The sequence below is a fragment of the Protopterus annectens genome, chromosome 13.part0, assembly GCF_019279795.1.
Source record: "Protopterus annectens isolate FY-2018-M chromosome 13.part0, PAN1.0, whole genome shotgun sequence".
NCBI lineage: Eukaryota > Metazoa > Chordata > Ceratodontiformes > Protopteridae > Protopterus > Protopterus annectens.
Genome location: NC_056747.1, coordinates 1,163,715,470 through 1,163,740,742, shown reverse-complemented (window position 1 = coordinate 1,163,740,742; position 25,273 = coordinate 1,163,715,470). Strand labels below are relative to the sequence as shown.

Here is a 25,273-nt window from a genome sequence, read left to right as displayed (position 1 = left end):
ACATCCCTGAGTGCCAGTGCTTTATCACATAACCTCCGGTACTATTTCATAGCTTGTCCAGTGTTATGCTTATCTGATAACCATGGGCTCCCACTTGCCCTTGAGCTAAGGTTAGGTGAAAGTTTCTCTCACCTTCTTTGCTCTGGAAAGGGATTGAAATATTGATTAAGATGGAGTATTTCCCTTCTAACAGCATCACTCTTAATTAGCAGCTCTTTGGGGGAACTGTGAGGTTTATGAAGCCCTCTATGGACTGACCGTGTTTATTCATGGTCTTAAAAAAAGTCCTCCAGAAATACCTCATTGAACATCTTTGAAGAATGAGGGAGAGCCCTAGCTTCATTCTGCCCATGGAACTTGTATTTAAGGATGTTTCTACAGAGTGGAACCCTCCAGGTATCACTGCAAGCCCCTAGCTTATTGAAATGCAGCCTTTTTAAAGTAATCTGCAGATCAATCATTTGTGATTTCTGTCATCCCTCAGAGGTTCCAGAATCCACTGGAGGTTTCTGCTTTACTGTCTGATCAAGAGTGTCAAAACATTGGATAGTATGAGTAAGAGGATAGTTTCCTTTGCCATGTTTTGGCTTTTTCAGTGGGTCTACATTTTACCTCAAAACTTGAAAACTCTTAAGGAGAAACCTTATTTCATTTTAACATGAATGGGAATTTGTAGAAACATGTTATCGCAAAAAAGCTGTATGTCGCACAGTGCAAATGTTGGGTCTGATTTTAGTCATGGAAAAGCTACTTTTTTCTGTTTTTTCTACCCGCACACCCCTTCACTTATCTCTCCTAATTCTGAGATCAATTCAAGTAAGATAGAGTGATCATTGTCAAAGTATGACCACCTCTTCTCCACTACCTGTTAACCTGTGAACAGCTACTGAAGAAACAGTTACTAGGCCAGAAACGGCTTAAGCAGTTTTAGATGGAGTAAGCAGAGCTTGAGTTAGTCACAATAAATCTCATCTGGTTGTTTCATCTGTCTAAGAGTCTAGTACTCTGTGGTTAAGGCAATAGGAAGGCTTTCAGGAGTAGAACAAGAGATGATACAAGGCCCTTATACAGCAAGCATTACAGACGAGATGGCCGAGTGGTTAAGGCGATGGACTGCTAATTCATTGTGCTCTGCATGCGTGGGTTCGAATCCCACTCTCGTCGGTGTTTGATGGGTTGGGAGGGTGGCCTAATGGTTAAGGTGTTTGTCTTACAAAGACAAGGTGCAGGGTTTGAGTCTCATAAGGGATAATTGGCTAGGCTTAAAATGGCTCGCAAGGGCAGTTAGCCTAGTACTAATCTATGAATCTATGAATCTAAAGCTTAGGTGTAGTTGGTTCTGTTTTGGCTATGCAGAAGCATTGGCTAGGGCAGCAGCCTCATATGTTTTGAAGGAATAAGGCTACTCTTTAAGAAAGATTTTGGGTACGCTGTCTTGGGATAACCTTTTCCATGGGAAGACCTCCCAGGACTTGTTTATCCAGAATAGGGAATAGGCTTTCACAGTTGTGGAAAGTTTCCTCATGTACCGCACTGGCTTTTCTTCCATTCATATCCATTTTCCCCAAAGTGTATTCTGTTGTAAAATATCGAGATGTGATGTTTTGTTTTCCAGCAATTTCTCAACAGATGGGTCTTCAGATACGAGTTGGAACTGCCTTTGGCCACTCTTAAGCTTTGGATCCAGTGCTCAGACTCCTCCCCTTACCCTTAATCCCATGTAAGGAGAAAGATACCTCAGATGGCATTTGTTGCACAATTGCTACTGATGCATCTACCTTTTGTCCCTCTTTTCTTATTGGTGTTTTTTTGTCTAGCATTCTTGGTGCTCTTCTTGTTGAGCACTGCTGTAGTAGCCTTAGCTTATGTGGGTTATGTCCTGCCAAGGATATAAAAGCCGACCGACTTCCAAAGCTTTAGGGCACCTTCCACACAACAAACCTGTCAGGCAGCTCGAGGTGAGCTGACACTTTTGAGCACAAAGCCCTTCAGAGCTTTACTGCTGCTGAAGACTATGCCTCTGAGGCTTTTGAGGATCGACTTGTGTGTTCCGTAGCTAGGCAGATAAGTTCACTTAGAGGAAAAAAAACGTCCATTTTTTAATTTTTTACTGATGTTTTTATTACTTTCCCCTTACAGCTAGGAGTGTTGTGTTTTAAAGAATTTCCTCAAGACTGAAACATACTTTTAAACAGAGCATTGTTGTTTCTGTCATTTTAAAGGTAGTATTGTCTAACTGATAAACGGTTTTCTGTGGAGAAATTGTTTATTTTAATGTTGTGGGGCTGCCATAATGTTTGAAAATGCTTTTGGCTGTGTTTTTTGCTGTTAAAAAAATAAAATAACTTGTGGACTGGTAGTTTTACTGGCATTGTCGCTTGTTTTCCCCAGGGTAGAGGCACCATTTTCAGCCTAACCTTGGAACAGATTGTCACTCCCATGGTCAGTTCTTCTTCCAATCACAAAAAGAAAAAAAATTAAACGAACAGCCTTTGCCAATACAGCTGGCTACAATTTGCCCCAGCCATCGATGGGTGACTCTGCTGTGCAAAATTTGTTGTACCTCAGATGACGCATCTTTTACTCTGGATCCCTCTGGTGTAGCACCTTCAGCCACTATGGTCTAGGAGTTAGTCACGTTCTCTGTGGCTGTTGCCACTCTTGACGGTCCTGGAAGATGGAACAGGGAAGATTTCCCTGTTGTGTCAGAATGCTGTGCCCATCCCCGGGAGGCAGCGGCTGCCATTAGTAACATGTTTGCCTCCATTGTTTCTGTTAAAAAGAAACAGGAAACCAAGCATTTATCTACTCCTCCTCAAATTTCTTTGAGTAAGAGTAGGTTACTATGACCGGCTCAGTGTTTTATTCAAGCGATTGATCCTTCTTGTAGAGTAGTTTCCAGTAAAAGAAAGCAGGATGCTCTCTTTTCCTGAAAAGATTCAAGATTCTGAATCTAAACAGGAAGATGCAGGGACAGATTTGGGGTTTTGTTTCAGATTTCTGATTCAGACTCAGAGGACAGCTCTCTTTCTCATTCTTCCTGTGGGAATTTCCCTTTCTCTGGGACTATTGCTAGAATGTGCCAGTGTTTTCAGTGGGAGAACACTGAGGTTTGTCAGTCCATCAAAAATACTGTGAGTTGTTACAGAAGGATTTTCCAGAACCTACATCTATTCCTCCTGTCCCGTGTGCTTTAGAGGCTGTGTATCTTATTGCCTGCAATTTTCCTGATAGTCAACCAGCTGCCCCTGAAGATGCAGATAGGATGTATAAAGTTCCTCAGTCTTTTAATTTTTTATACACTATTCCCAGTCCTGACCCAGCAGCTATAGCCTTAGTTGACTCCTGTGCTGCTAATCACTTAATAGGTTCATAGCCATGCACTAGGCTAACTACCCTTGCAAGCCATTTTAACCTGGCCAATTTCCCTTCAAAGGTGATAATCAAACCCTGTACGTTGTGCCTGAGAGGTAAACACCTTAACCATTATACTAACCCCAACCCCCCCCCCCCCAGGATGGGTACATTTATTGATAGGTATGGGGATAAACGTGTATAGTTTTGCAACCTATAATTTTTAAATTGTCAGGCTTATCTGTTAAAGTTTATTCTAACATATTGTTAAAGTATGAGGAATGTTTCTTCTACTGCACGTCATTACTCATTGTTTGCAGTGTGTTTGTATGACTCTTGTTGATAATTCCTCCAGGGCTATGGCCACTGGTATTGTTTTAAGGAGATTTGCTTGGCTGCATTGTCAGAATCTTCCATATGATGATAAAAATGAGATTTTAAATTCTCCCTTGGATAGAGATGTAGTGTTTGGGCACTCTGCTGCAGAGAGTGTAATGAAAGGGGCAAGCTGATCCAGGGAATGTCTTTAAGGTGTTTCAGCACTCCTTTTCCAAATTGTCCAAGGGATTTTTTTTCTCCTCATCCAGTTTCGGCAAAAAAAAAAAACAGAATAAACAGTATCAGCAGAATTCCTGTAAACAGACTTTTGAGAAGTAGCAGCAAGGAGGTTCCAAGAAGTCTCAAACTTCCCAAAAGCAAGGACACTCCAGCAAATCTGAATGAGTATTCAAGAGACTTTGTGGCCTCCTCCCACCCTGGCCCTCTTTCTCTTCCAGAAAATCAACAGATTGTTTCACACAAATGGGTTCTAAAAATCATTCATCAGGGTTACAGATGGCAGTGGGAGGGAATTCCTCATTTCCAGGTGGTTATTCTTCATCCTGCAGATCAGACTATTCTGTTTCCACCTGTTCATCATATGCTGTCCCAAGGAGTGATAGAGCCAGTTCGTCCTTCCCAGGTGGGGGAAGGGGTTTTATTCAAGGATATAATCCCAAAGCAAGACAACATTTGGAGACCAGATGTTTCACTGTTGCTGTCATTACATTTGGGTTATCTGCCTGCAGGTAGCCCTCAGTCAGGCTGATTATCAAAGTCAAGAGTCCTGCGTCGGATGCTGTCTCTTCTTTCATGACGTCAGGTAATCGGGGGTATAAAACATGCAGACGATGCCATTACATCAGTCTTTCTTGCCGCGCAGTGCCTGAAGCAGAAGCAGTTCGCAAGTGCCAGTCGGCCGACTCCTGAAATTTTAGTTTTCGAGTTTCAGAACCGAAGTCTTCAACTAAAGCTAAGTACCCCGTTGGGGAAACTTTTTCTTGCTCCTTACCGATGTCAGTAAAAGTTAATAATTGTATTACTTGTGGGAAGCAAATACCTCATAAAGATTTTCATTCGTACTGTATTCCTTGCCTAGGCCCTGACCACAATGTACCGCGCTGTTGGTTTTGTGCTTTATTTAATCAGCGCACTATCTGTCGTCGGTATATTTTCGCCTCAAAATATTTTGGTTCTCAGTTTAATTATCCAGAAATGTCATTGGTTAGCCATCCGACTACCGGGATTCCGAAAAAATGCAAGGATAAAGACAGAGACAGGCCGCCGAGGTCCAAAACTGCTGGCGACGCTTCTCCTAAGCCAGTCGTCAGTTCGCCGGTACTCAGTGAGGTGCTTTCGCAACCTCTGATACCCTCTACTTCTATTTCGCAGGCCTCTACCAAGACCCATTCAGAGTCCGGTATGCAGCAAGATGCTTCAACCATGGAACCTGCGGATGTCTCTACCTTGGATGAGTCCGGAGCTGCTGTGCAGGCACCGGCTTCTGAGGGTGTATTCAGGCCTACGGACTTGCATATTAAACCGATGCCGCCTTCTTCTTTTAGGCGTAAATCTGGAACCATGCCTAAAAAACCGACGCCCAGGCCGCATGCTCAGGCCTCTATGCCTAAAAAACAAATGATAAGAATGGGTGAAGATCTAATAACTCTAATCAGGGGAAGCCAGCCTCCCCCTTCTAAGAGACCTGGGACTGAAGTTGTTTATGAATCTTCTGACCAGGATTCTGATTTTTCTGATTCTTCTGATGATCTGGATTTGCCTTTATCTACTTATGAGGATTCTGATGCAAAGGGCTCTTTCCCCTCTGCTTCCCCTCCAGAGGATTTTTCTTTTGGTGAAACCTTACATATTCTAAGGGAGCATTTCCCTGGGAAAGACAGGATTTTTCTGATTCAGAAAAGAAGCTTAAGGATTTCTTACTCCTGCCTCGGCATAGGCTTTTAGCTATTCCTCCAGTACTATACATTGTTGATGCTTTTTCGAAATCTAGTTTGGCCCCTGATTCCTTGCCTCCTGCTCCCAGAAAACTTGACAGATATTACAGGGTTCCTGATTCACACAAGTTCCTTTTTAAAAATCCTACTGCAGATCCAGAGACTATTTCACAGGGATCCAAGGGCCTTAAGGCTTCTACTGCTAAGAATCCTACCCCTTCTGATGGAGACTCCAAGGGCGCTGGATAGATGGGGTAAAAAGGTTTACACTTTTGCAACTTTGGCCATTAAGGCTTTAAACTGCCAGTTCCATATGTTAAAGTACCAACAACATGTTATTGGATTGCTTAAACAGAAAATGATGTTGATTCCTGACTGTGTGGAAAGTAAAGAATTACAGGTTTTAATGCATTCTGCTGAGCAGGTTGGAAAACATACTTTGCAATGTGGATTTGATTCTTTAGAGGCCTCTTGCAGGCTGCTGTTACTGGTTCTGTGCTCAGAAGGCATTCTTGGATTAAGGAGCAATTTTTACCTGATCATGTTAAAGCTAAATTGTTGGATGCTCCCTTAAAACAGGACCGCCTGTTTGGCAACAAGGCTGAGGACATTCTGAAAAAGATGGAAGATAAAGCTAAATCTATGCAAACTGTTAAAGATTTCTTACAAGTTCAGCCTCCTAGATTTAGTAGGCACTGGCCCTCTAAGAATTGGTCCTTTCCAGCCTCTTCAAGGTCTTCTCTAGCCAAACCCAGACATAGCAGAAACCCCAGGTTTCAGTCCCAGGGGACACACAAGACTAAGCAGTGGGGCATTTTGGCACCCAAATCAGGGGGTAGTAAGACTCCCCCCTATAGAAAACAGTCTCAATGACTTGCCTTTGAAACTTTCAAGCACTTCCCAACTGAATGCTCTTTTAGGCGGAAAGATTGGTCTGCAGACCAAAAACTGGGAACTCATTACCCAAGACAAATATACAGATTTCACTTCCGCACATTACCAACACCAAGCGGGTGGCCAGATCTACCCCCAAATCAGTGGGCAGAGGCCCAAAATCAAGTACTCTCTCTCTTAAGCATGGGGGCTATTCAGTTGGTACCAGAAGAGGAAAAGGGATAAGGGTTCTATTCGAGACTTTTCCTGGTACCCATAAAAGGCAATACATGGCGTCCTGTCCTGGACCTTTCTACTCTAAATACATTTCTGGTGATTCCAGAATTCAAGATGCTGACTCTCTATCAGCTGCTTCCTATGCTAGGCAAAGATGCATGGCAACACTAGACTTAAAAGAAGCATACCTGCACATCCCTATCAGGGAGTCTTGCAGAAAATACCTACGCTTCAAAGCAGGCTACATGCACTATCATTTCTCTGTACTGACCTTTGGCTTATCTACTGCACCCAGGGTATTCACAAAGTGCCTAGCTCCAGTCATTGCATTTTGCAGGCAAAGAAATATTCAAATATACCCATATCTGGATGATTGTCTAATTCAGGCAGAAAGCCAGGACATACTTTTGAATTATCTGGCCTTTGTTCAAAGGGTACTGACCTGTCTGGGGTACACCATAAATTAAAAGAAATCACAACTGGGTACCCTGTCAACAAATTATATTCCTGGGAGCAAGCTTGAATACAACTTCCCAAATGGCTTTCCTCACGCCAGAGAAACGGATTCATTTGACAATCTACTTCAGATAAGTGGCCACAAAAACCCAGTTATCTGCAAGGCAAATACTAAAAGCCTTGGGGTCCATGGCCTCCTGCATTCTTCTAATTCCATATGCAAGGCTGCATATGAGGAAACTGCAGTTGTATCTCAAAAGCCTATGGTGTCAACATTCACAGGATCTAGAGGCAGTGATTCCTATCATACCTTGCCTACGCCTAGAGTTCCTTTGGTGGGCAGAGGCCTGCCACCAAAACAGGGGACTACCATTCACTCTACCCCCTGCTGCCCAAACATTAACAACAGATGCATCAGACTATGCATGGGGACACATCTGGCAGGGAAATGCATTCAGGGCAAATGGAACCCAAGTCAAATGCACCTACATATCAATCAAAAAGAAATGTTAGCTGTACGGAATGCTCTGATAGCCTTCAAGGACCACATTCTTCCAGGACAATTAATAATAAAGACGGACAACACCACTGTTATGTGGTATATAAACAAGCAGGGGAGTACACATTCTTACCCCCTCTGCAGACTAGCCATGGCATTGTGGAACACAGCCCTGAGTTATCAGGTACATTTACAAGCTCAATTCCTGCCAGGAAAACTAAATACACTGGCAGACGAACTAAGCAGAAACCTCATGGACCCACACGAGTGGAAACTGGAACCAAGGATTTTCAACATGTTGATAAGCAAATGGGGGAGCCCAGATATAGACCTATTTGCCTCCCCCCAAAGCTATCAGTTGGACAAATTCTGCACAAGGACTTACCACAAACAAGCTTGGAAAGTGGATGCTCTGACCTTCAGCTGGAAAAACCTATCAGTTTATGCCTTTCCTCCTCTGCCTTTGCTCTCCAAAGTACTACTAAAGATCAAACAAGACAAACCAAGGACAATTTTGATTGCACCAGACTGGCCACACCAACACTGGTACCCCCTCTTGCACAGTGTGTTACTGTGGGCCCAATGGCACCTGCCCCAGACTCCTCCTCTATTGTCTCAACAGGAGAACCAAATTCTGCATCCTCAAAATCTAGCAGCCTGGCTAATTACATAATTTCTCCTTTACCATCCCTCAGTAAACCAGTGATGGATATCATTTTAGAGGCAAGGAAGCCTAGTACCAGAAAGTCTTACGCTGAAAAATGGAAAAGATTCTGTGCCTGGTACCAATCTCAAGGGATGAGCACAACAGTGCCCAATTTACCTCAGATCTTACAATACTTAACTGAGATGCTTCATAAGGGCCTGTCTTTCTCCTCCATCAAAATTCACACCTCAACCATCTCAGCTCATTATAACACAGAACCACCCCTCTTTTCTCATCCACTGCTTAAGCAGTTCCTCAGGGGGGCCAAAAATTTACGACCACCCAGGAGAGCTCCAACTCCAGCCTGGGACCTCAGCTTTGTATTGGAAAAGCTCACCCTTCCTCCTTTCGAGCCAGCTGCCACTGCTGACTTAAAATTCCTTTCTTGGAAAACAGCGTTCCTTTTAGCAATCACTTCAGCAAGAAGGGTATCTGAATTACAGGCCCTCATGGCAGTGGAGCCTTTCATCATCTTTCTTACAGACAGAGTGTCCCTCAGGACCAATTCCTCCTTCATGCTCAAGGTGGTATCCAGTGTGGCCCTTAATCAGTCCGTACATTTGCCAACCTTCTTTCCTAACCTACAGAACAAAGGGGAACAGATTCTGCACTCCTTAGACGTGCACAGGCAACTTAGATTCTACTTGGACAGAACTAAACCTCAAAGGAAATCTGATCAACTGCTGGTGGCATTTGCTGCAGGGGCAGAGGGGAAGGCTATTTCAAAGCAAACCATTTCCAAATGGATAGGCCATTGCATTCTTTTTTGCTACAAACACCATGGAAAACCTATCCCACAGGGGATCAGACCCCACTCTACCAGGGCTGCATCTACCTCTACAGCCTTTCTCAGAGGCATTCCTACCAGGGACATCCTAGAAGCTGCTACTTGGAGTTCTGTAGATACTTTCACCAAGCATTACCATCTGCCAATTTTCTCTAAATCCAGAGATGGTTTTGCCACTGCAGTCTTGTAGGGCCTTTTAGCTGGTCCTAATTCTATTTAAATTTCTCCTCCTATCCTTAGCTTTGGGAATCTACCCAAAAGTGATGACTGCAACAGTGAAACAGGAAGAACATAGTACAGTTGTGTACACTTACCATAAATGTAGATGTTCGAGTGTATTCACTGTTGCAGTCCTGGTTACCCTCCCTCCAGCCCCCTTCTTTTTCTTTTTTGGATATACCTCTACTCTCCTTTACTGTCTTCAAAAGCTTTTTGGTGTATTTGCTTTTTTGTTGGAGGTATAACCTTTTATATTTATAGATTTGATTGCTTCCCATTAAGGGGCAACTGACATCTGGGGCAAGAAAAACTGATGTAATGGCGTCGGCTGCATGTTTTATACCCCTGATGACCTGATATCATGGAAGAAGGGACAGCAACCGACAGAAGACCCAAGACTTTGTTAATCAGGCCGACTGAGGGCTACTGCAAGCAGATAACCCAAAAGTGATAACTGCAACAGTGAATACACTCAAACATCTACATTTATGGTAAGTGTACACAACTGTACTTTCTCTCACTTCTAAGTATCAGGGCTATTCAACCTGTCTCAGCAGAGGAATGGGGACAAGGTTTTTACTCAAGACTTTTCCTGGTACCCAGAAAAGACAAATCCTGGCGTCCTATCCTGGACCTGTCTATTCTAAACACTTTCTTGGTAATCCCAAAATTCAAAATGCTAACTCTTCATCAGCAGCTTCCCATGCTAGGCAAAAATGCCTGGTTGGCAACATTGGACTTATAAGGAAGCTTACCTGCACATCCCAATAAGGGAATCTTGCAGAAAATACCTATGCTTCAGAGCAGGCCACATGCACCATCAGTTCTCTGCACTGCCCTTTGGCTTATCTACTGTGCCCAGGGTATTCACAAAGTGCCTAGCTCCAGTCATTGCATTTTGCAGGCAAAGAAATATTCAAGTGTACCCATACTTGGACAATTGTCTAATTCAGGCAGAAAGCCAGGACATACTATTAAATCATCTGGCATTTGTAAAGAAACAGCTAACGTCACTGGGGTACACCATAAACAAAAAAGAAATCTCACCTAATACCCTGCCAACAAATTATATTCTTGGGAGCAAGCTTGAACACAACTTCCCAGATGGCCTACCTCACGCCAGAGAACTTTGACAGCTTACTTCAAACTACTGGCCACAAAGACCCATCTATCTGCAAGGAAACTACTGCAAGCACTGGAGTTAATGGCCTCTTGCATCCTACTAATTCCATATGCAAGACTGCATATGAGGAAACTACAGTGGTATCTAAAAAGCCTATGGTGTCAACATTTTCAGGGCCTGGAATCAATGATCCCTGTCATTCCTTGTATACAGACAGAGTTCCTTTGGTGGGCAGAGGCCTGCTACCACAACAAGGGACTGCCATTCACTCTACCCCCTGCCGCCCAAACCCTAACAACAGAAGCATCAGACTATGCATGGGGTGCTCACTTGGCAGGGCAGTGCATTCAGGGCAAATGGAACCTGAGTCAAATGCACCTGTATATCAATCAAAAAGAAATATTAGCTGTACAAAATTCTCTGACAGCCTTCAAGGACCATATTCTTCCAGGACAATTATTGGTAAAGACAGACAACACCACTGTCAGGTGGTACATAAACAAGCAGGGGGAACACACTCGTACCCTCTCTGCAGACTAGCCGTGGCTCTGTGGAACACAGCCTTGAGCTACCAATTGCACCTACAAGCTCAATACCTGCCATGCAACCTAAATTCACTGGCAGACGACCTAAGTAGAAATCTCATGGACCCACACGAATGGAAACTGGAGCCAAAGATATTCAGCATTTTGAGAAACAAATGGGGGAGCCCAGAGATGGACCTGTTTGCCTCCCCTCAGTACTACCAATTGGACAAATTCTGCGTAAGAATTCCCCACAGACAAGCTTGGAAAGTGGATGCCCTGTCCTTTACTTGGGAAAGCCTCTCAGTTTATGCCTTTTCCCCTCTTCCTCTCCTCTTGAGTCTTCTGCTAACATCAGACAGGACAAGCCAAGGACAATTCTCATTGCACCAGACTGGCCACGCCAACATTGGTACCCCCTCTTGCACAGTATGTCACTGCTGGAACCATGGCACCTGCCTCAGACCCCTTCCGTGCTGTCCCAGCAGGAGGACCAGATTCTGCACCCTCAGCTTCAAAATTTGAACCTTGCAGCCTGGCTAATTGTCTGAGCTCTCCAATACCCTCCCTCAGTAAACAAGTGCTTTATGTCATTCTGGAAGCATTGAGGCCTAGTACAAGAAAATGCTATGCTGAAAAATAGAAAAGATACTGTTCCTGGAGCCAGACTCAGGGGATGGGCACAACAGTGCCCAGCTTACCGCATATTCTTCAGTACTTAACAGAGATGCTCCACAAGGGCCTTTCCTTCTCATCTATTAAAATTCATGCCTCAGCCATTTCAGCACATTACAATACTGAGCCCACCCCTCTTCTCTTACCCCCTGCTGAAGCAATTCCTCAGAGGGGCCAAAAATTTAAGACCACTCAGGAGAGCCCCTACTCCACCCTGGGACCTTAACTTTGTATTGGAAAAACTCACTCTACCTCCTTTTGAGCCAGCTGCAACTGAAGTGTTGAAATTTCTTCCTTGGAAAACAGGCTTCCTTCTAGCCATCACTTCAAGAAGAGTGTCTGAATTACAGGCCCTCATGGCAGTGGAGCCCTTCATCATCTTTCATGCAGACAGGGTGTCCCTCAGGACCAATCCTTCCTTTATGCCCAAGGTGGTATCCAGTGTGGCCCTTAATCAGTCCATTCATTTGCCAACTTTCTTTTCTAATCCACAGAACAAAGGAGAATGAATACTGCACTCTTTGGACGTGCACAGGCAACTTAGATTTTATTTGGACAGGATTAAGCATGTCAGGAAAACTGAACAGCTGCTAGTTTCCTTTGCTGCAGGGGCAGAGGGGGAAGCTATTTCAAAGCAAACCATTTCTAAGTGGATAGGCCATTGCTTTCATTTCTGCTATAAGCACCATGGAAAACCTACCCCACAGGGGTAAGGTCACATTCCAACAGGGCTGCATCTACTTCAGCAGCCTTCCTCAGAGGTGTTCCGACCAGGGACATCCTAGAAGCTGCTACCTGGAGCTCTGTACATACCTTCTCCAAGCATTACCACTCGCATATTTTTTCTAAATCTAGAGCTGGTTTTGCCACTGCAGTCTTGCAGGGTTTAATAGCTGGTCCTAATGCTCTCTAACTGCCTCCTCCCTTCCTTAGCTTTGGGAATCTACCCAAATGTAATGATTGCAACAGTGAAACACGAAGAACATAGTACAGTTGTGTACACTTACCATAAATGTAGTGAATACACTTGAACATCGACATTTATGGTAAGTGTACACAACTGTACTTTCTGGATCTTTCTTTCTTTCCTAAACCTGTTTGCAACTGTGCCCAAATTCAAAATGATGTCATTTCACAACCTCTTTCCTCCTCTTCCTCTTTCAGGTTTCCTGGTAACACTAGACTTAAAAGATACTTATCACATTCCTAATCATCCAGAGTTCAGGCATTTCTTAAGGTTTTGTGTCTGAATCACATTATCAGTTCTCTGCCTTACCCTTTGGACTATGCACTGCATCAAGAGTGTTCATAAAGTGTCTAGCTCCAATTATAGCTCACTGCAGGCTACAGGGTATCCACATCTTTCTTTATTTAGATGACTTGCGTATCTTTGCAGAGTCTTTTTCAAAATATCCGTAATTTCTCTCTCGGGTGAGAGATCTCTTGCACAGGGTGGGTTTCCAAGAGAACATTCAGAGGTCTTTCTTGATTCCTTTACACAGGATTGTGTTCATGGGATGTGAACTAGACACGTCAGTTCAAAGAACTTTTCTTCCATATGTTTTTCCACTCAGATTTCCGTCAACAGAAGAGAGTACCTCAGGATTTTGGTTCACATGGCATCTATGGTTCTTCACATGAGAAAGATACAATGGTATCTGAAATCTCTTTGGTCCTGGTATTAACACCCTTTATCTTTTCAGATCCCAGTACTGGTGTTTGTCAAAAGAGAAATCACTTGGAGATAGCAGATATCCTTAAATGATGGTCTCACCTTCTCTCTCACTGCTCTGAAGCAGTTAGTCACCACAGGTGCTTCAAACTTTACTTGGGGAGCAGTTTCAGGAGAGATAAAAGAGCAGGAGGTGTTGGATACCAAGGACAGATACAAGCAAATAAATATCACGGAGATGCTTGCCCTGATCAAGGTGCTCAGTTTTCTGAACCATCTTTGGTCCCCAGGACCTCTTCAAGTGGTTACAGACAATACCACAGTGATGTGGTACATCAACAAGCATGGTTAACCATGTTATACCCCCTTTGTAGACTAGCTGTATTAGCTTGGGATGTAGCTTTACAGTACAGTCTCACGCTGCAGGTATTCTGTCAGAGCAAAGCTGTTTGGCAGACTGAGCAAGACAAGGGCAGACCCTCACGAATGGAAACTAGATTTAGAGGGTGGTCTTCCAAGATTTGAACCATCTGTAGGGAGTTCCTCAAGTAGACTTTTTGCCTCCTCTCTGAACAATCAACTGTCAAACTTCTGTTCCAGTACTCTATGCAAGAAGGCCTGGAAGACCGATTCCTTTTTTCTTTGGACAGGAATGTTCCTGTATGCCTTTCCACTAATGTCCAGGTACTTCTGAAGATTCAAAAAGAATCCCCCAAGATCATTGTGCTGACTCACTTCTGGCCCAGGCAACTATGGTTCTCCCTTCTTTTGAAAATGGTCAGGGACAATTACCGCAAGCTTCTTTACTTAATGGATCTAGTCGCATAAGAATAGGGGTGTTCGATACACCCTGACATCAGTCATTTTCAGTTGACTGCATGGATGATAGCATATTAATAAAATTCCTTTTATTCACCTGTTTTCTGAGGATGTACAGCAGGTACTAATGGAAGCAAGAAAGCATGCTACTTGAACATCATATATTAGCAAATGAAAAAGGTTTTCTCATTGGTGCCAACAACATAACCTGCACCCATTCAGGGCTAGTTATTCTCTGGTTTTACAATATTTGTGTAAGTTACTATCCTGTGGCCTTTCTTTTTCCTCTGTCAAGGTTCATTTATCTGCCATTTCAGCATGTCTGCCCATGGATTCTCCGCTTTTAAGTCAGTTGCATGTCAAAATGTTCTTGAAAGGAGTTTTGCATAAGAGGCTTCCAAGTAAACCATTGGCCCCTCCTCGGGATCTTAATTTTTTGTAAGGGAAACTAACACATGCTCCATTTGAATAAGCTAATCTGGCTAACTTGAAGTTCTTAACATGGAAAACAGTTTTATTAATTGCTCTGACCACTGCAAGAAGGGTATTTGAGTTGCAAACGTTTATGGCGAGTCACCCATACCTTATTTTCCACAAGGACAGGGTTTCATTGAGAACTTAACCCTTCTTTTATGCCTAAAGTGGTATCCGAGTTTACTTTAAGTCAAACTATCCATCTCCCTGTTTTGTTTCCTGTACCTAAAAATGAGGGAGGATGAATATTCCATTCTTTGGATGTCCACAGCCAACTCTGGTACTCTCTTGACAGAACTAAATCTTGCAGATCATTAGATCAGTTGTTCATCCCTTGTGAAGGTAAGGGACAACTGATGTCAAAACAGACTATTTCCAAATGGTTGTCTAAGGCTGTTGCCTTTTATTATACTCACCATGAAAAATATATTCCAGGCAGGGTCAAGGCCCACTCTACAAGGACCTTGGCTTATTCAGTGGCTTTTTGGAAAGGATTGGATTCGAGAAGTAATCTGGAAGCTGTTAATTGGTCCTGTGTACATACTTTTAAAAAGCACTATAAGCTAGATTTCTTCACTAGGTCTAGATCATGCTTTGCTAGGACCATTCTCCAGGGGCTCCTGTGCCTTTCTTCTTCCACCTCCCAACTGTAGTTAGCTATGGTAATGTACCCATATAACTAAAGCTATTGCCGCATTGATCAATATGAAGAACATAATACAGTTATGTAAGTTGAACTTACCGTAATAGTAGATGTTTGAGTGATCATTGCTGCAGTGGCCACTCCCTCCCTCCATCTCCCCTTGTTTTGGTGCATTTTTTATGCCAGTGTGTGAACATTTTAATTTTTGTTATTTCTAGCCTTGTCCTTTCAGGGCTCAGCCTCTCTGTCTCTGTTGGCAGGAAAGGTCTGAAGGGCTTTGTGCCCAAACTTGTCTTTTAGTTATCTCAGCTTGAGCTGCTTGACAGTTTGGGCATGTGGAAGGTGCCCTGAGGCTTTGAAAGCTGGCCAGCTGTTATATCCTCGGCAGGATATAACTCGTATAACTAAGGCTATTGCAGCAGTGATCATTCGAACAATTGCTTTTATGGCAAGTTCAATTTACATAGCTGTACTTTCTCCCTTTACTCAAAAGAAAAATATATAAATAATGTTATATATTTGTACTTTTCTTTTTAGGACGTTAGTTTAATTTTTTCAATCTCTTGGCACCCGTTGACACATCTTTCTTTATTCATCTATCCCTTTGGATTACCAGTTAGTTTTTTGACTTAGTATTAATATAGCTGTGTTGTCACCAATTGTTCAGGGTGAAATTTTTTTTCACTCAAAGAAATTTTTATTAAAAATTTTTTCCATACCTTCAAATAGATTGAATCATAAATACTGAAACATAAAAATAATATCATAATCAACTAGTCAACTATTTGCAAAAGAAACTATATACAGTTGCCTAAGTATACAATCTATAACATCATGCGTTTCCATATATAATATGCAATTTGTATTAAGATAGTGTGCTGACTAATCAGATCAATTTGGTTTGTCAACTTTCTGCCAGTAAGTGATGTATGATGTTGTCTTATCAGTTCTTTTTTTTTATGGTTGCTACTTCCGTTCCAGACATAAAGACGTGATTTTCTTGAAGTCTAAGTTGATGGTGCTTTATTCTTCCAGTCAGTTGTTACGGCTTTACGTGCAATGGCAAGCGATGTCCACAGTAAAGGATATTTTACTTTTGGACACATTGTTTTATGAGTACATTAAACAAAACTAATGACTTGGTTAACTGAAAAGTATCATTAAAAATCATTTGAAAGAAATAACTTCAAACCAATATTTATTCATTGATTGACCATCAAAAAAACATGTGTTCCCAATCTGCTTTTGTATGCGTTTTACATCTCCGACACTCAGTATGTTTCTTGCATATTAGTTCCAATCTATGAGTGGTTAGAAACGATCTATATAGGAATTTCCATGCATATAGTTTCCACTGAAGTGACTTGGTAGTAAGGCTTGATGATAAAAGGATAATTTATTTTTCATTTTTATCAGGATCCTTCTGATTAACCTGATTATAATTCCAGTAACTATTATTGGTATAATTATTTGTTTCTTTGTGTCTTATGAATTTTGGATAGATATCCTTGTCCTTTATAAGTGTTATTTATTAAAAATATCACAAGATCCTTGAACTTAGGAATATTATTTTTAAAAGTTGGTTCATAGGTTTATACTAGGCTATCTGCCCTAAGGCATTTATAAGCCTAGCCCAAATTTTTGTGGCTTACGCCACCCCTTATATGAAAAAATGCTGTGCCCATTAGTTTGTTGTGCCTCTGTCCAGCAGTGACACAGAGATGATTCCCGGGGTAAACCTACGATCTCCCATCCACAGGTCTAGATTTCTCTTGAACAGAGTCAGCGAGGTGCTCTGCCTCACATGGACCGGGATTTTATTCCACAGCATAAGGAGTCTCTGAGTGATAAATCTATCCCTCCAGCACGTCCTATTTATATCCGTGCTAAGGTTTAAGTCGCTTGCTCTAGTGGTTTTGGTGGATTTGGATTTTTTGAGGTGGAGCATGTCCATTAATTCCGGGTTGGACATGGCCTTGTATGTCAGGCACATGTCACCTCTGAGCAGACGGTATGCGACTGAATAGAGCTGGAGTTTCTTCAATCTGGCAGCATATGACAGATTTTGGAGTCCCTTTATCCTTTTGGTGAGGAACTTTTGGGGTCTCTCCAATTGCTGCAGATGGGTGTCATCAGATCCAGCTTATTTGTGATGTACTGTCTTATTTGTTGTATTGGTAGCCACAATTTATCATCTATCTCAAATTTCCTTTTGATTTGATCTAGTGTGAGTAATGTATTGCCATTGAGTATTTGATACCAATAAATCGGTTCTTTTTCTTTAAGCTCTTTAATTACATTTGAATCAAAGATAGTTATGCATTCGTGTGCACAAGCTATAGGATGTAATGTAAATAACATGTCTTTATATCTGGGTTCATGTTTATATATTTTGTAAACAGTATTATTGTTTCAGTAATAATTATATAGTTTGTTTTTATACTTTATTAAACATTGATATTATGTAGTCCTATCTCGCCTACATTCTTACCCGTGGGTTCGGAGCCGAATATCGGCTCCGACTCGGCCGATTTTACTAGCTCGAAGTCTTTCATTGGCTGGGCTAAGCAGGTATCCCATAGTGCACTGCTCCATATCCCCAGATCTCATTTCCCGCTCGTGTAGCTCGGACGTGGTCTCGCTTGGCTGTGGCTAAGTACCCTCTTTTTTCTTGTCTTAAGAAAAGTTTTGATTCCTATCAAAAGCTATTTTCATAGTTATTGTTTAAGTTTGTCTACGTTGTCTAGAATTGTGATTGTGTGATTGTTGTGTGGTATCCCACTGACTGTTCCCTCGGGCTAGGCCCGTTTCAGTTAGAGGGCCTAGTTCTCCTCTGTTTTGCCTTCTGTGTGTGTACGGTCTAGACCGTTTAAGTTAGAGGTTTGGGCTTCTCTTTCCTTGTGTTTTTTTCAATCACTTGTCAGAGTTTGTACTTGATCTTGGTGTGTGTTTGATCACTGTTTTAGTGTTGGTTACTAGTTAGCATCGTCCCCGCTTTTTATAGAGTGAACGCCTGTGCTTGTTTCAGACTTGGTTTTGCGTTGTGCCATAGTAGTTAAGATGTCTAAGGATACCAAGGAGCATAAACCTTTGGGATTTAAAAAGTGCTGTAAATGTGGGTACAAAATGTCCATTACTGATGGGCATTCCATTTGTGTCTATTGCTTGGGAGCAGTCCATCTGCAGGAATCCTGCAGTTTTTGTCATGCGTTCAGCCCTAGAGTTCTCCAAGAGAGAAAGAATAAGCTAATTTTAAAGGGACTATTGAAACCCTCTTTTGAAGAGGCTATGGATTCGTCTTCCAGTGGAAAGTCAAAATCTGGCAAGTCAAAAAAGAGATCTCCGGCTCCGTCAGCTTCATCGGAGCCCCCGGAGAAAATCTCAAAAACTGCATCAACCTCGGCTCCACTGTCCTCGGGGTCGCAGGAAGGATTGGTATTGACGGAACCGACGTCAGCTCCAATTGTATTGGAACCTCCTAGGAGCTGATCGCCCAGTCTCAGACCAGCTTCTCCTGAGAGGAGATCTCATTCTCCATCCCTGTCCTCCAAATCCTCCAGGACCCTTTCGGATGTGGATGTTGATAGGGTGGTTCAGAGGCTTCTCCAGTCACCGGTTTTGGCAAAATTGTTTTTGGCCCCCAGCCCAGTCACCTCCGGAGCCCGTCCCGACCTCATCTTCGATCATTCCTCCTCCTCCGAGCACATCTCTGTCTTCTGAGCTGGAATGTTCCACGCCGTGTGATGTTTCTAGGCCAGCTCCGATGCCCCATTTGGCTCCATCGGTACTGGCATCGGCTCCGACCCCGTCGGCTCCGTCCTCAGGGTTCGGGACTCTGGATTCTTAGGTCGGGCCCAAGGGGGACATCTCGGGGCTGATTTCGGTCCCGAGCCTCCCTCTCGGTGCATCGGCTCTGGGAACTCCGACCCCTGTCATGGCCTCGGAGACTGGTCGCTCCTCGGATTCGGGGGGCCGGCCTTCGAGGCTATGCGGACCTTGCTGGCCAGATCGTCAGCTACATCAGGCGGGTCGGTAACTGTCCCCCACCACTCCGGTGAGAGCTTCTGATCACCACCCACCCATGGACAGCAGAGCACCAGGGCCTAGGGATACCCCCACGAGTGGTCCACAGATTTCTGAGGGTCCCTCAGAGTTCGTGCCTGAGGAGCTCCCCAGAAAGAAAACGTGCAAGAGGAAGCACATAGACTCACAGGATGAGTCCCTCATCTCTGATACTGACCTCGAGGAATCGGAGGGGTCCCCCAAGTCATCCTCTGATGATGTTTCCTTCTCCGATATCCTGGAGATACTGAAACAAAGAGGTGACTGGCCTTCCAAAGACCCTTCCGAGGAGGAGTCAGCATTCCTTAAGGCATTTGTTGCTCAGCCCTCTGCCTCCTGGGTGTCTCCACCCTTCGAACTCCTGGACCTGATTTGTTGAAGGGTGTGGGAGAACCCTGATTCTGTGGAGCCCGTGCCCAGGCGTCCCAACAAGTTCCTTTCCGCCCCCCAGGGCAAAGAGTTTCTGTCTAAAGGAGTCCCTGTAGATGCCATGGTGGTGGCGGCAGCCACTCAGAAGGAAGTAGCAGAGTCGTCTTCATCCGCCCATCCTCCTAACAAGGAGTCTAGGACCATGGATCGGTATGGGAAACGTATCCTCTCGTCAGTAACCTTTACATTACAGTCGCTGAATTACCTGTCTCACTTCACTCGGCTCCAGAGAGATCTCCTCAAAGAGTTAGGAGATACTCTTGCAGGTAACGTTCCTGAGGCGGTGGCTCAGACGGTTAACGCCCAGGTCTCTACCCTCAACTCCATTGTTAACTCATCCATGCGGCTTATTTCGTATGCAGCCGAAGGAGCGAGTAGGGCAGCAAGCTCAGGGGTCGCCCTTAGAAGGCAAGCCTGGCTGTGCTTGTGTCACTTTGCGGAGGCCTTCAAGTCTTCCTTCACTGACGCCCCCTTTGATGGTTCCTCTTTGTTTGGGACCAAAGTGAAAGACACCCTCACCAGTGCGAGCAAGAGGGAAAGACCCTGTCTGCCGTTGGGGTCCGTTTTTCCCTTCCTTCTAGGCCTTATCCCATGGCCCAGCGGGGGAGGGGAGGGATGTGGTTCAAGAAATCACAGAGGTTTTTCCCTGCCGCACAAGGCGAATCCCCCTCCAGAGGCAGGGGAGGGGGGTTATTCAGGGAGATGTCACCCCAGAGGCAGAGGGGGCCCCCGCAACTTGGGAGACCGCGATTCCTTTTGTGGCTTTCCATACTCTCGTTCCTGAGGGTGTGCCCGACTGCGCTTATCCGGAGCCAGTCGAGGGTCGAATTTCCTTATATCCGGAAGCCTGGGAAAGCATTACCCAGGACCGCTGGGTATTACGGATAATTTCCGGAGGTTACCTCATTCCATTTTCATCAAAACCCCCACCAATCAGGAAAATCCCAGACTTTTACCACCCAGTCAAAGGGATCAAGCAGCCTCAGAGGTCTCACAGCTGCTAGAAAAAGGAGCCATCCAGCGTGTCCCTTCAGACCAAATCGGATTAGGGACTTACTCAAGATTCTTTTTGGTGCCGAAAAGAACAGGGGACCCGAGACCCATACTAGATCTCAGCCAGCTGAACAACTACGTACACAAGTCCAAGTTCCGTATGGTCACACTACAATCGATTCTCCCATTGTTGGGAGAGAAGGTATGGATGTGCTCCATCGACCTCAAGGATGCTTACTACCATGTGAAAATGGACAGGGCATCCAGGAGTCACCAACACTTCCAGCTGGGAGCCAGTCATTACCAGTTTCGAGCCTTGCCCTTTGGTCTCACCACAGTCCCCAGGGTGTTCACCAAGTGTATGGCGTTGGGTGACGGCTCACTTGAGACGTCAGGAATTCCAGGTGTTTGCGTATCTGGACGACTGGCTCCTTACCGCTCCCACCAGGCATCAACTAGTTCAAACCAGGGACGCTACCATCATTCTATGTCACCAGCTGGGTATAACAATAAATTGGGAAAAATCTGCTTTATTACCCTCACAGCGTGTCACCTTTATAGGAGCAAAATTAGACACCATTCGAATGCGAGCATTTTTACCACAGGAAAGGATCAGAGTCTTACAACAACAGATACACATGCTGATGCCCCTGAGACAAGCGAAGGCCAGATGGGTTCTCCAGCTCCTAGGGACCATGGCAGCAACAATCATGTTGGTCCCTCTAGTGAGACTGCACATGAGAATTCTCCAATGGCTCCTCTTTGTTCAGTGGTCTCTCCAAAGACTTCCACTGTCTCATCCCATCTTGCTCACAGACAGATGCAAGCAGGACCTCGGTTGGTGGCTGTGCACCAACAATTTGGATGGGGGAAAACCCTTCGTTCCACCCATCCTGGTTGCCACGGTGACCACGGATGCCTCCCAGATGGGGCAGGGGGTGGGCATTGTCTTGGCAGGACAGTCCAAAGCACGTGGCAAGAACATGAGATACATCTGCATATAAATGTCCTAGAGATGAGAGCAGTGCTACTTGCGTTGCAGGTACTTCAGAGTGTTCTTCCTCTAGGGACGATTGCGATACACTCAGACAACATGTCAGTAGTGTGGTATCTAAACAAGCAAGGGGGAACCAGGTCTTACCCTCTGTGCAGAGGCCATGCGAGTGTGGCATTGGGCAGTAACTTCCCAACGGTTTCTGGTGGCAATGCACATTCCGGGGAAGTCCAACGTGATTGCGGACAGGCTAAGCAGAGCTATTCTTATGCCTTACAAGTGGTCCCTGAATCGCCTGGTTGCAGAGCGAATCTTCAGCAGATGGGGTCAGCCTTGCGACCTTTTTGCCAGCCCCCTCAATGTGAAATGCAGCAACTACTTCACGCTTATCCCCCCACAGGGGGAGTCACCCAGGGACGCTCTGGTTCAAGATTGACCCTCCGGTCTGCTTTATGCTTTCCTCCGTTTCCCCTGCTGTCAAAGGTGATTCAGAAAGTGCAGTCCTTGGGAAGCAGAATCATTCTGATTGCCCCACACTGGCCTCGCCAAGTTTGGTTTCCCTTTCTTCAGCAATTCATCGTGGATACTCCTTGGACTCTGGACCCTCAACCAGATTTACTGACACATATGTCGGGACAATTCCACCCTTCCCTGATGACCCTCCGGCTGACAGCCTGGTTACTTCACTTCCATCGTTAGTCAGACTTCATAATTTCTCACCAGAAGTGGTTCATATATTATCGTCCTCTCATAAACCATCCACTAGAAAGATTTATTCTAGTAAATGGAAAAGGTTTTCTATCTGGGCACATACCAGAGGCATTGATCCTTATACAGCTCCAATCGCTTCGGTCCTGGAGTTTTCGTCTATGCTTTTCCATCAGGGTTCCGTATCAGCCACCATCAAAGTTCAACTGGCAGCGATCTCTAATTTCCATGTAGCGAATGAGCGTAGTCTCATGGCGCATAGACTATGCAAGGCATTCCTGAAGGGTACTCTGTTGCTCCGTCCCCCGGTGTCCGAACCAATCATGCCCTGGGATCACAATTTTGTTCTACAAGCTCTTACTTTACCACCTTTCGAGCCTGCAGCTACCTGCAAATTGAAATTCTTGACCTGAAAAATGGCCTTCTTAACAGCAATCACTTCAGCAAGGTGAGTTTCAGAAATTCAAGCCCTCTCTGTCAAACCTCCATATTTAATCTTCCATAAAGACAGGGTCTCTCTTAGGCCAAACCCTTCATTCCTTCTGAAAGTGGCTTCCGTGTCTAACCTGAATCAATCCATTGAGCTGCCTGATTTCTTTCCCCACTTTTCTAACGAGGCAGAATTTAGATTTCACAAGTTGGATGTACACAGACAGTTACGCTTCTGTCTACACCGAACAAAAGATATCCGGAAGTATGACCAACTTTTTGTTTCCTTTTTGGAAAACCGAATGGGTTCCCCAGTCTCCAGGGTCACTCTGTCTAGATGGATATCTAGTTGTGTATCTCTTTCATCTATCAAGCAGGAGGTAAAGATCTGCCATTTCCAGTCAAGGCTCACTCTACTCGGGCTGTTTCCACATCCACAGCTTATCAAGCCAGATTGTCAATGGATGATATATGTGCTGCAGCTGCTTGGGCTTCTCCTCAGACTTTTATTTCTAATTGCAATTTGGACATGGTCTCCAGGGGCAGGTCTTCCTTTGGCTCCACAGTTCTCAGGAGTATTTCCCTATGAGCCACCCAGGATGTAGGTGCTAGGGACGCTGTCCCACAGGCAAGAATGTAGGCGAGATAGGACTACATAACATCAAGAAGTTATGTACTCACCATAATGTTCGATGTATGTAGTCCATCTCGCCTCACATTCTTACTTACCTTCCCACCTTCCCCCTTCCTGGAGGATTTGGAGGTTAGGTTATCTGCAGAGTTCCCTTGCTTAGCTTATTCTTTCCTGGATGTGAGGTGTGCATGGAGTATAAATGAGTTTCGCAGCAAACTAGATCTTGGGATATGGAGCAGTGCACCATGAGATACCTGCTTAGCCCAGCCAATGAAAGACTTCGAGGTAGTAAAATTGGCCGAGTCGGAGCCGAACCCACGGGTAAGAATGTGAGGCGAGATGGACTACATACATCGAACGTTATGGTGAGTACATAACTTCTTGTTATCTCATCACATTATAAAAGACTTTGGTTGGATTTACATTATATTGTTTATGGACTGAGTTACTAATGATATTACATATAGGTTCATGAAGTAATTTCTATTTGGCTGTATAGGTTGAGTTCAGCCATAGTGTAACTGCTTTAGTAATAGATGCCAATGAATAAGTCTCTATATGTGGTAGATTGATTTTCTTAGTAGGAGGGATGGAAAAGGATTGTATATAATACAACAGTTTTGGGGAAATAATTTAATTATATACAACCTATCTTCCATTGTATAAAACATTTTCATTTCTGCATTAGCAATTTTATTTGACTTACTATATGAATATAGTTAATATGTATTGTTTCTCCAGTGTTGCTGCTTAAGATTCCTAGGTATTTAATTTTATTATCAGGTGCCAAGTACTTAACAACGTCATTATTTAATTCCCTTTTATTTGATTTAATTAATAAAATTTTAGTTTTGATTTCATTGAATACAAGACCAGAAATAGTTTGAAAGAAGTTCATTGTTTGGAATAATTCAGTTAATGATTTATTTTTATCAGATATTGTCAACAGGATGTTATCGGCAAATAATTCTATTTTCATTTGTAAGTAATTCCCAATTACTCCTGCCTTTAATATCTGTGTTCATTCTAACATAGTTAGCAAAAGGCTCAATTGTTAATGCAAACAGCAAAGGTGAAAGTGGGCATCCTTGCTTAGTTCCTTTTCTAATAGTTATAGAAATAGAGAGACCTGACTTAATCTTAACATAGGCCAAATACTTTTCATATAGTGTTTTAATTAAGAATGTGAATTGTTGTGAAAAAACATATTCTTCTAGTACCACCAGTAAATAATTCCAATCTATTGAATCAAAGGTGCTGTTGATGTCTAGACTCACCAGAGTCATGTCTCTCTTACTTAAATCAACATAATCTGTCAAGGCAAGAATTCTTTTAATATTATCGTAGGTGTTTCTGTCTTTTTATGAAACCTGTCTGGTCGTGATCAATTAATGATGGTAATATATGTTTAATTCTCTCTGTATGTATTGCCATAAACATTTTGTAATTTATGTTTAACAATGAAGTGGGCCTATAGGAAGAACATTCTGAGGGTTTTTTTTTCAGATTTCAGAGTAGGTGAGATTAAACTATATTTCCAAGAAGTTGGAACTAATATTCCTTGTTTAACCTGGTTAAAAACCTTCCACAATAACTGTTTAGCTTCTTTGGGCAATAACTTCTACATTTCTGGTGTTATGTTGTCATTTCCTGGTGCTTTATTGGGTTTCATTTTTTTATTTGATTCTGC

General features: G+C 43.6%; 1 protein-coding gene and 1 non-coding gene across 3 annotated transcripts in view; both read left to right on the top strand.

Moving 5' to 3' along the window:
* HDAC5 (histone deacetylase 5) overlaps positions 1–25,273 on the top strand; it is a 2,571,411-nt gene that overhangs the window by 363,577 nt on the left and 2,182,561 nt on the right. The window lies entirely within an intron of this gene.
* TRNAS-GCU lies at positions 1,083–1,164 on the top strand. The gene has a single exon. It is a non-coding gene; the product is annotated as a tRNA-Ser (tRNA).